This window comes from Pteropus vampyrus, unplaced genomic scaffold (genome assembly GCF_000151845.1).
Source record: "Pteropus vampyrus isolate Shadow unplaced genomic scaffold, Pvam_2.0 Scaffold69, whole genome shotgun sequence".
NCBI lineage: Eukaryota > Metazoa > Chordata > Mammalia > Chiroptera > Pteropodidae > Pteropus > Pteropus vampyrus.
In genome coordinates, this window is record NW_011888850.1 from 5,903,080 (window position 1) to 5,913,317 (window position 10,238).

General features: G+C 43.1%; 1 protein-coding gene across 2 annotated transcripts in view; it reads left to right on the plus strand.

The window, feature by feature from the left end:
- CHN2 (chimerin 2) overlaps positions 1 to 10,238 on the plus strand; it is a 274,342-nt gene that overhangs the window by 43,368 nt on the left and 220,736 nt on the right. The window lies entirely within an intron of this gene.

Below are 10,238 nucleotides of genomic sequence, written 5' to 3' on the forward strand. Positions count from 1 at the left end.
TAATTAGGAAACCAGCGTGTTCATCCCAGTTTTGGCCCTAATGAGCATTGTAGCCTTGAGCAAGTTAACTTCCTTTGGCCTTGCTTTTCTGGTTTCTCAAAGGGGAGTGGACACTCTGAGCCTTCCAGGTCTCAGATTCTGTGATCCCAGGCCAGATCACTTATGGATATCCACTGTTCATGAGATAAGTACTGAATCTTGATCTTGGCCTTGAAGTCCCTTTTGGTCTGACCTGAAACTAATTTTAAAGCCATGTCTTCGGTTTCCTACACTTACTGGCCAGGCCAGATACCCATGATTTCCCAAACATACTCCAGATTTTTTTTATCTTGATCTCTTTTTTTTTCAGTAATCTTGCTAAACATAATGCCCTGCCTTCCCCTCTTCTCTGCTTATCAAATCCTACTCATATTTTTTAGACTCTGAGTCTAATAGAACTTTTCCTTTTGTGGAACCTTTAATACTTGACAAGCTATTCCAATTGGTTATGCATTCACCAGACTGCCTATAGATTCTGCCCCAAATTCATGATGGTCAGGATCTGTATTTCATTCATTCACTGTCCATGGACTCTCTTCCATGTCCAATCAGGCTAACAGATTATAGGAAACATTTCTCTAAAGGAAAAAAAAAAAGGCTCAATGATAGAAATAAAGTGTCAAGGAGATTCATTTAAGCCAGCACATTCTTAGTACCTGTGAAGATTGAGAAAAACAACATGGCAGATATTTCAGTGGTGCAAGTAAGAGATAGAAATAATGTCTGTCTTCAAGAAGCTTATGGCATCATCATCATCATCATCATCATCATCATCATTATTATATCTTTCATTTATTTAATGCATATTCTTTACCATATCCTTTACCTACATCCCAAATTCTTAGAAAATCCCTTCAAGGTATTATCATCTCTATTTTATTGATGAGGAAGCTAAGGCTCAGGAAATTTAAGGGACTTGCCCAAGGCCGCACAGCTGGTAAGGCGATGACTGACTTCAGAACCTGTGCTAATTCTAGCATGTGACATTGCCTCTCTAGTGGGGATCCTATGATGAGGGGACCTGAACGTACTCTGCTATCTCATCTTCAAGCCTTTGCTCATGCTCTTCAGGCCACTTGGAATGCTCTCCCCTTCCACTCCTCTCAGCCTGTGGAAGTGCCATCCATACTCCAAATACATCTCAGATATCTCCCTCTTGAAGTCTTTCCTGCTTCCCTTCTGTAGTGGACCTCTAATATGTGAGACTGTCTAACATATGTAAAATAAATGCATTAATGCTGACTGCATCTCTCTTTTTTTATTGCAAAGTGTTCTAAGGGTGCAGTAAGAACATCTATTGAAAAGTGACCAGAGAATTCTGTTCCATTCAACAAACATCTCTTTAGCACTTGGCAAAGCCTCGGCAACAGAGCGAGACTCTACCAGTGTTAGAACAACTGTCCTCTGCTTTATAGGAGAGGCTGTAGTGACACCCATGATGAGATCATCGTCTGCGATTTATGTGACATACAGAGAATTACTTCTTGCCTTGCGCAGAAGCAGAGAGGTTTCCAGAGTTCTCTTGCCCTCTTCCTGGTCCTGGTCCATGCAGCTCTGAGGAGTTGGAGGAGACAGACACTGGGGTGGAGCAAATAGTCTCAGAAGGAGCTTACTTGCTGGGAGCTGCAAAACCAGAATAGGTTTCTGGAGGAAGATCAGAGCTTATTCCTCCATCCAGGAGTGAAAGGTCAAAGTGAGGCCACTCCTGGAATAGTTTATATTCATGATCTTCCTGTGAGTAAGTGACGAGGTTGGAGTGTGGTCTCTACATCTTCCCCAGGGGCCATTGAAACACTGCTTGCAAGTGCTGTGGATTCAAAGGTAAAATAAGGCAAACTGCGGCCAAATAGTAGCTCACGTAACTTAAGTGCAGTATCACGCATTGTGTGCATGGGTTATGGTGGCAGTGCGCACTAATACTGTTAGAGAACAGGGGAAGGAACAGTCCGTTGAGAGGATGCCACAGAAGTGGTGACGCCCTCGACTGGACTTGAAAGATGAATGGGGTTTGACCAAGCTAAGAAAGGGTGGGGGGTGGGGCGCTCCAGGAACAGGGAACAGCATGCGTGCAGAGAGAGCAGGTTGGCAGAGCTGGAGCTCGGGGAGCGCAGGATTGGGGTCCAGTAACAACCACAACTTCCGGATTTTGAGTTTCAAATATTGCTGACATTTATGCAAGTAACACAGTCATCCAAAGATGCCAGAACAGGCACCTCCGACCTGCCACATCAGGCACACTAACACCTCCTTCTTTCCCTCTTCATTATTTATGAAAGTGGCTGCCCAACACCCTCCAGAGAACAAGTACCCATTTGTCCATATGTCCTGCATCCACATGCTTCCCCAGCCTCCTGCCCACGGCCAGCCTGCCTTGCTTCCTGCACTCGGCTTGCCAGGAGGATGCAGGCTGCTGCGCTGTGCAGCCGCAGGGGTCCTGTGAACGCAGACCACCCTGGCGCCCTTGCATCGTGTGGTGCCTGTGCAGTGGCCTAGAACGGGCCGGAACTTGTTCGTTTGGCCCCCTTACAGAGCTTGCCAGTCCTCGAGTTACAGAAAACAAAACAAAACAAATAGAAGCCTTGCTTCCCCTGATGGCACATCACAAGTCCTGACCTTTAGCTAGCCAGTCTTGACCTTCATTGTATCACAGCCTGATCCACTGAGACAGGAGCGTTGACACGGTTCTATTGTTTCCTCTGCTAACTTTCCCTTTCTGCGCCTTGGCTTTCCAATTAAAACAAAGCAAAACAAAAAACAAACCAACCCCCAATTTTTGCCAACTCTAAATCCTCAGGTGGACAGTGTTATACTGTTTTAATTTTTGTTTTGTTGTTGCTATTGTTTTTAAGGGAGATTTTATTTCTATAGGAAAAGCATTATTGCATGTATAGTCATCTGCGCCTGGGAGGGACCAATGTACCAATGCACCAGGCCTGTGAGAGCAGAGCTCAGAGACCATTGGATGAGGGGCTGCAGGGTGCCTGGGGCTTGGAAAGCAGACCCTGTCCACTGTAGCAAAGGGCAGTTGTTGGATCTGACTTTGTTGCAGGTGATGGGAAGAAGTCTGGCTGGGCAGCCGGAGGCTGAGGTTTAGAGGGTCCAGAGGAGGCAGTGGTGATATTGTCAAGAAGCAACATCTGATATTCACCCTGAGACCTGAGTTCCAGAATGGCCACGTGGGGCACTGGGCCTTGCAGTCAGACCTGCCTTCAGCCTACTCACCTGCAAATCTGTGTTTCTTCTGCCTCCAGCTCGTTGTCCAAGGCTCACCCATGGTATCCGGCAGGCCTTTCCTCCTCTCCGCTTCTGCGGCCGGGATGTCCATGCAGGCCCCACACCTCCCCCAGCTCGCCGTTATTGGCCTGGCGATGAATTCATTCCCTGCCTGGAGTTTCTCCCCATCACGTCTGCCTTTTGGACCAGCGCCAGATGTCTTTACCTGACACATGGTTCTGATCACATTATTACCTGACAGATCTTCAGTAGTTCCCATCCTCTTAAGCCTATTGTTTCAAGCACGCAGGCAATCTGCCTTGCCTCACGCCACCTTCCATCCCATTCTCTTGTGCTTCGAATATTTCCTGTACATTCCAACTCTCATCTCTTTGCCCAGTGAGCCCCCTGGGGGGGTCTTGTTAAACATACAGTTTCTCAGGCTCCACCTCAAGGGCGTTCGCCAACACATTGGGAACCGGAATCGGACATTTCACGTTTAAAACTCTGGTCCCAGTGCCTCTGTGGGTGAGCCAGGCCTGGGGACCGTCGCCTTTGTCCTGTCCCACCATTCCTGAGTCCTGATGTGCTCGATCCCATTACCAGAACTCTACCTGTTCTTATGTGCCCACATCAGAGGCTACTTCCTCCTTGAGGAGCTCCGTGAGCTCAGCAGTCAAAAATGATTTCTTTTTCCACCCTATAGGTCGGCCCTTTGGCCTGCCATTCCTCTTTTCCCTGCTTGATTATAAGTTCCTTGAGTGTAGGGAGTGTATTTTATTCCTATGCGTGTATCTTGCAGCTTCCAGGAAACCAACTTATCTTTTATAGCTGCTCAAATGTGAAAGATATCACGCAATCGAAGAATCAAGTAAAAATATATAGATATTATACTCACTTATGTGCTATTTTACATCTACAAGAAACAAAGAAACTATCTTGGGAATGGGAATGGCGTGAATACCTATAATGAACTCCATTTTTAAAAAAACTCAGACACGTGAATTTAAACAAGTTACACTTTTAGTTGCTGAACTCTGTCTAAGAATTCTTTTCTTTCACTGCTTTGCCTAGTAAGGAGAGTGTCAGGCTTCTGAACGTATCCGTATTGCCAAGACTTTGCTGACGTAACCCTATATAACACAAGGTTTATGATTTTATTGTTCATCTGCAACCATCTTTTTCCGTTATATTCGATTTTGTTCACCAGCAAAAACACCAATTAGCTCAGGCTTCCGTTTAACAGGCATCGTTTTATGGCATTTTCTGAGATGAAAGGAAGACATCAGGGGTCAGTTGTTTATAGCTTTTACAGCAACACCTTTATTGATATAGTCTCCTTTTTAAATATCCTTTTATCCGCATTGCAAAAATGAAATCATATGTCCATTACCAAAATTAGATAGGAGATTTATTGGATTCGAAGTGTTTTCTTCCTAATCCTTAAATGACCAAAAACTTCTTCTTTGATAATTCTATAAGACAGTGAAAATTCTTTTTTATTTTAGGATATTAACCTAGTTATGCTTCACCAATAGAAAGAGTGCATGTCTTGGAGAACCAGGCAATGCCAGCAGAGGTTTCTGATTCAGGAATGTACAGAAGACCTGAGACTTGCATGAATCATAGCATGACCCATTAAGAGATATAAAAGTACTTTACAAGTAATTCAATATTTTAGACGAGGAACTCTGATTTCCTGTTAAACCTTAAGGTGCTTCCTACTATGTAGATTCTCCTCCACTTTTGAATGCCTGGAACTTCTTTATAATTTAGTAACATTTCTGTTATGTATTAATGACAGGCTAGGATTGCAAAATTGAATGAAAATAATAAAGTTAATCAACAAACATTTGCTATGTATCTACTCTACAGGATACTTTGCAAAGGATTGTAATTCAAAATAAAATCCTTTTCTCTGATAAGACCACTTTTAGGGGTATTATAGGAATGAGATATAGTAAAACACCTAGCCTGGTGAGTGTTGAATAAATGCTAGGTAGTATTTTTAAGGCAACTTTGTGTAAGGTATGTGCAGAATTTCAGAGAGAATGAATTAAGACAATCCAGACCTATCAGTAATGTTTGAGTAAACAGAGATTTCACTCTCCCCACACAGTGTTCTAAGATTCAAATGAAGAGAAACATGTAAGTCCGTGTGATCCGTGAATGTTGATTTTCAACTGTGAAAGTGAAGCCAAATTTGGTACTAGTATGGTTTCATCATAGAAACAGAACCTACCTGTGTATAAATCAAGACAATGTTAGACTTGGTGCATGAATCTTTAAGAAAAATGTTATCTTAAAGATTCAAGCAATTAAAAACAGGTGGCACTGGTTTGTTATGTTAGTTTTTTTGAAGGCGCTTTAAATTTTATATCGATCTCAAGAACTTAACATGCTATGTATACAGGGTTAGACACAAACTCATTATCTTTAACCCCCAGACAGCTGTAGAAAAGCCCTAAGTAAAGACTCTGTAAGGCATTGAATAGTTGCCCTCCCTTGCCTCCCAAATTCACGTCCACACAGAACCTCAGAATGTGACCTGATTTGGAAATAGGGTCTTTGCAGATGTAAATAATAAGATGAGGTCCCACTGGATTAGCGTGGTTCCTAAATCCGATATGATTGGTGTCTTTATAAGAAGAGTAGACAGAGACACAGAGGAAAGAAGGCTTTGTGAAGACAGAGGCAGAGATTGGAGTGATGCTGCCGAGAGAAGGAACACCAAGGATTGAGCTCAACCATGAGAAGCTAGAAGAGGCAAGGACGGATTCTTCTCTAGAATCTTCAGAGGGAGCATAAACCTGTTGACATCTTGATGTTGGACCTCTAGTCTCCAGAACTGTGGAAGAATATAGTTCTATTGTTCTAAGCCAGTGCATTCGTGGTGCTAATACAGCCATTTATCAGAAGTGCACTTAAACGCACTGATGTCCTATTTTCTATTCTTAAAGTGGGCACGGTAGAACCTATCACACAGTGTTACATGAAGATTACATGAGATAGTCTATGTACAAGTATTTAATACACGTGTTTTCTCTTAAATTACATTCTTATGAACCAAATTGTTACCTCTATATAGAGTGAGAGTTCAGCTTAGGGAAAAGAAAAACTATTTTCTGCAGGACCATCCAGAATTGTAAATGGCATCTTTTGGGCAGTTAATTTCTCATCATGGGAAAGATTTAAGCAGAGTCTTAGTCATCTAGAGTGTTGAGGACAGTGTTTTAATTAGAGACTATGTTTCAGTTCAAATCATAGAAACCCAACGACAGTGGGTTAACCAAATAGGATAATCAACAAGGTTCTCACATGATAAGATGTCCTGAGCCATGCCTCCTGGGCTGGGATGGAAGCCCCAGCCTGTCATCCAGGGCCCAGGCTCCTTCTCTCTTTCTGCCCTGTCATCCCTACGTGTCCTTCACCCTTGCTATCCGAGGCTGGCTGCCCTCACATGCCTCATTCCAGCAGGAAGAAGAAGGCAGTATCAAGGAAGAAGGGGCCACCCATATTAAGAAAGCAACATTTTCCCAGAAATCCTCAGCACATTCAATTTAATTCTCATTGGCCAGAACTGGGTCACATGACATCTCCTAAATGTGAGGGTGTCTAGGGAATTTGGTTTTTAGCTGGGCTCAATGCTGCTGCCCCGAACAATATAGATATTCTATTTGTAAGGGGATCATGGATTTGGAGTAGCTATATTATTATTATTATTATTGTTGTTATTGTTATTATTATTATTATTATTATTATTTGAAATATTTAAAGTGTTAATTATAGTGTCTGGCACTAGCAGAGACTAAATAAATGTAGCTGTGCTTTTCCTAGTAGGTGGTATGCCCCACAGACTGTGCCTAACATACGTGCCGTGATCATCAGAGTGCCTAGTACACAGTCACTCTTTAACACCTTTGTTAAGTGAATAAATGGTCAAGGTCACTAATGATAAGGCTACTATACAGAATACTCAAAATAACTGAGATTTGTCATTTCTCAGTGGAGGTTTAGGTGCACGTATCTGAAGCACCTTCTGTAAGTATGAGGTGAGAACGCTCCACGTTAAGGGAAAAGAACAAAGGTAGAAAGATAAGAAGTTGTTTTGATCATTGTCGTTATTTGCAGACAACAGAAGCCCCTCTAAGCAGAAAATGGCTTAGTAACGAGTTACTAAGAACCTCAAGGAACCAGGACTGTTCTAGAAGTCACTCTATGGCCATCACCACCCATACTCAGCTTTGGCATTACCAGGCTCTGGACAAGAGAATTTCTGCCATGGCTGCCCCAGACAGATCACACGCACCAGGCCTGCAAGAAACCGCTCTCTCTATAAAGCCAATGCTTGACACCTCCTCCTTCCAGATCTCATGGGAATGGGTCTCCTCATCGGAGTCCGGCTCACATGTAGCTGCAAGGGAGACTGGGAAATGTAATTTTTAGCTTTTCAGCCTCTGTAGTCCAGGCAGGTTTTCTAAAAGGGGATTGCTTAATACAGCGTCTGGCACAGAAGTCATTTTGAGGAGCTATGTGCAGTTTTCCCACCACGATAGCCTACAGGTCACAGAGGGTGGAGGCTATTAGAGGAGGCACTGGGAGACCAGGGGAACCTAGTGAAGAGTTCAGGCCCACAGACCCCGGGAGCCTGCAGAGCAGGCACCTTGGAATGGACAGCGTGTTGACAGAGAGTCAGGGGAGGAAGAGGGGCAGATGTAAAGTCCTCGGGCATGCTGGGTAAATTGTGCGCAAAGGGACACCTGCTCCTGCATTTCCCTTTCCTGGTCACTGCCCCAGCTGCTCAGCTACAGAGAGAGGTGTGACTCCAAGCAAGGCCAGCAAGCTCGCTTCATTGCCCATCCTGCCCCGTCCATCCCAACAAAGCAGGATTGACAAACAAGGGCTTCCTGTGGCAGCTGTGGAATGTGGCTCCCCTGGCTTGGCCTATATGACCCTCCAGGTGGTCCTGAAGCATCAGCGGTGGGAGGGAATAATCAGGAGGCAAGGAGGACAAGGAGCATCCTCCACACCGATTGTTACTACCTCCTAAGCCTAAGACTGGAAAGAAGCTGAGTGATCTTTAAATGAAAACCAAAAACTCGGTGAGAGAATGTGCTCTTCCTTTTCTTTCTTTTCCTTTCTTTTTCTTTTGTCTTTCTTTTAAGTTTAAGTTGTGTTTCATGGACTGTGTGATATAGGCAATGGGACAGGAATTGATCTTGTAGACAGCCAAGGTGGCAAATTGGATAATTCAAAATTCAAAAAGGATCTTTCATAGAACAAAAACACCACCACCAAAACCCAAAACAAACAAAGAAAAAATTTAAAAATTAAAAAACCAAAAACACTCACACAACCCAGCCATGATTTGCTGCCACCCCCATTTTATTTATTCTGTTTTGTAGGGCTCGTGGAGGGTTTGACGGGTTTACTGCCATCATTTCTTTCTTTGCAGGCTGTATCCACCTCAGTCCTTTACTCAGGTATACCTTTGGTCAGGACAGGATCTATAAATGCAACTTGCGGTATGCAAAAACCATTTTCTAGAAACCGATTCAGTTTAATGCATTAAATGCAATCAGAAGCTACCAAGCATCTTACTGGAACTCTCTTCCAAATGTAACCTAATCCAATTTACTTTTCCTTTGGTATTTAAGTTCCTGACAGCTGGAACAGACATTTCTCAGACAGAGCACTTTGGCTTGTAACAGGCGCCTTTTTCCTTTCTTTCTTATGTTTCATTCAATTCCTGGTATCATCTTGGTGTGATGTTACAGTCGGTATTAACTCTTGGGTTATTCTGGACACATAAAGATGCTGCTGTTTCAGAAATGATCGCTTGATTCCAATGTCATGAATGTGTCAGATGTTCGTCAGGTAAGTGAATGGGACATAACCTTGTCTTCAGGTCCCAGGCTGCTTCTCACTCTATTTTAGAATCACAGAATCATATGATCATTTGAGGACACTTTCTCCCTAATAAGCCTGGAGTTTAATGACTCATTCCCCTATGATTTTAGTGTTTCTTTTTCAATCGAAAGTGTTCTTTTTTAAAAAGAAAAAGTTAGCACGTGAACATTCAAAAGGAAGAGAAAAGCCATTTCCCATTCTTTTACCTTGAACACAATTACAGTATTTTAACTCTCACCTTTCGGTTTTGAATTTATGTAGTGCAGCATGCCTCTGGGTGATTTAATTATCTTCTTCTGATCTCATCTCAAAGAAATGGTGGAGCCTGGGGGAGAGACTTTTCATTCCCTAATATCTTCTGCTAGAAAGCTGGTGCTCATGGATCATTTGTTCAAGGAATTACTTTAAAGCCCATTTTCTATTCACCATAAATTACAGCCTGGCAAGGATGCTCTTCAGTGACCTTTTGAGACCGGGACACGTGACCTCCAGGGTAGGGAAACTTCAGCAGTCCAGGAAGTCAACGCTATAGCGTATGAGGATGAACTGACACCCTTGGCCAGACTCTCTAATAATAAGGAGTTCTGGATGCAAATCTCTTTTGTCATTGAGGGGAAAAACACAAAGGAATAGATGTGGTACTTCGTTGGCATCGAAGCCACCCAGGTAGAGTTTTTCTTAAATACGTTCTGAGTAAAAGTAATAAATTTCCTTGAGAGCCTTTGGCGATGAAGACTGGGACTTGCAGTTGGCATTGCCATTAAGAATCTACTCTGGTTTGTCTAGCCTGAAACTCAGATCCCCAACCTTTGTTTATTCATCTGTTGTCTTTGTACCCATCTTCTCTGACCACACCTGAGCACCAAGAATGAGTGACCACCATCCATCAGGCCTTTTGCCAGAAGTCTCTGAGTGTGGTCCAGCACAGCCCTAGTCTCCATTTGGCTTGGTTACATCACTGTGTCCCTCTATACATATCTTTAAATCACCACATTATCATCTGAAATACAGCGCATGTAAAACTGACCTCACGGACTGTCTCACAATTCAGCTCAATAGTCTGCAAACCTTTTTAT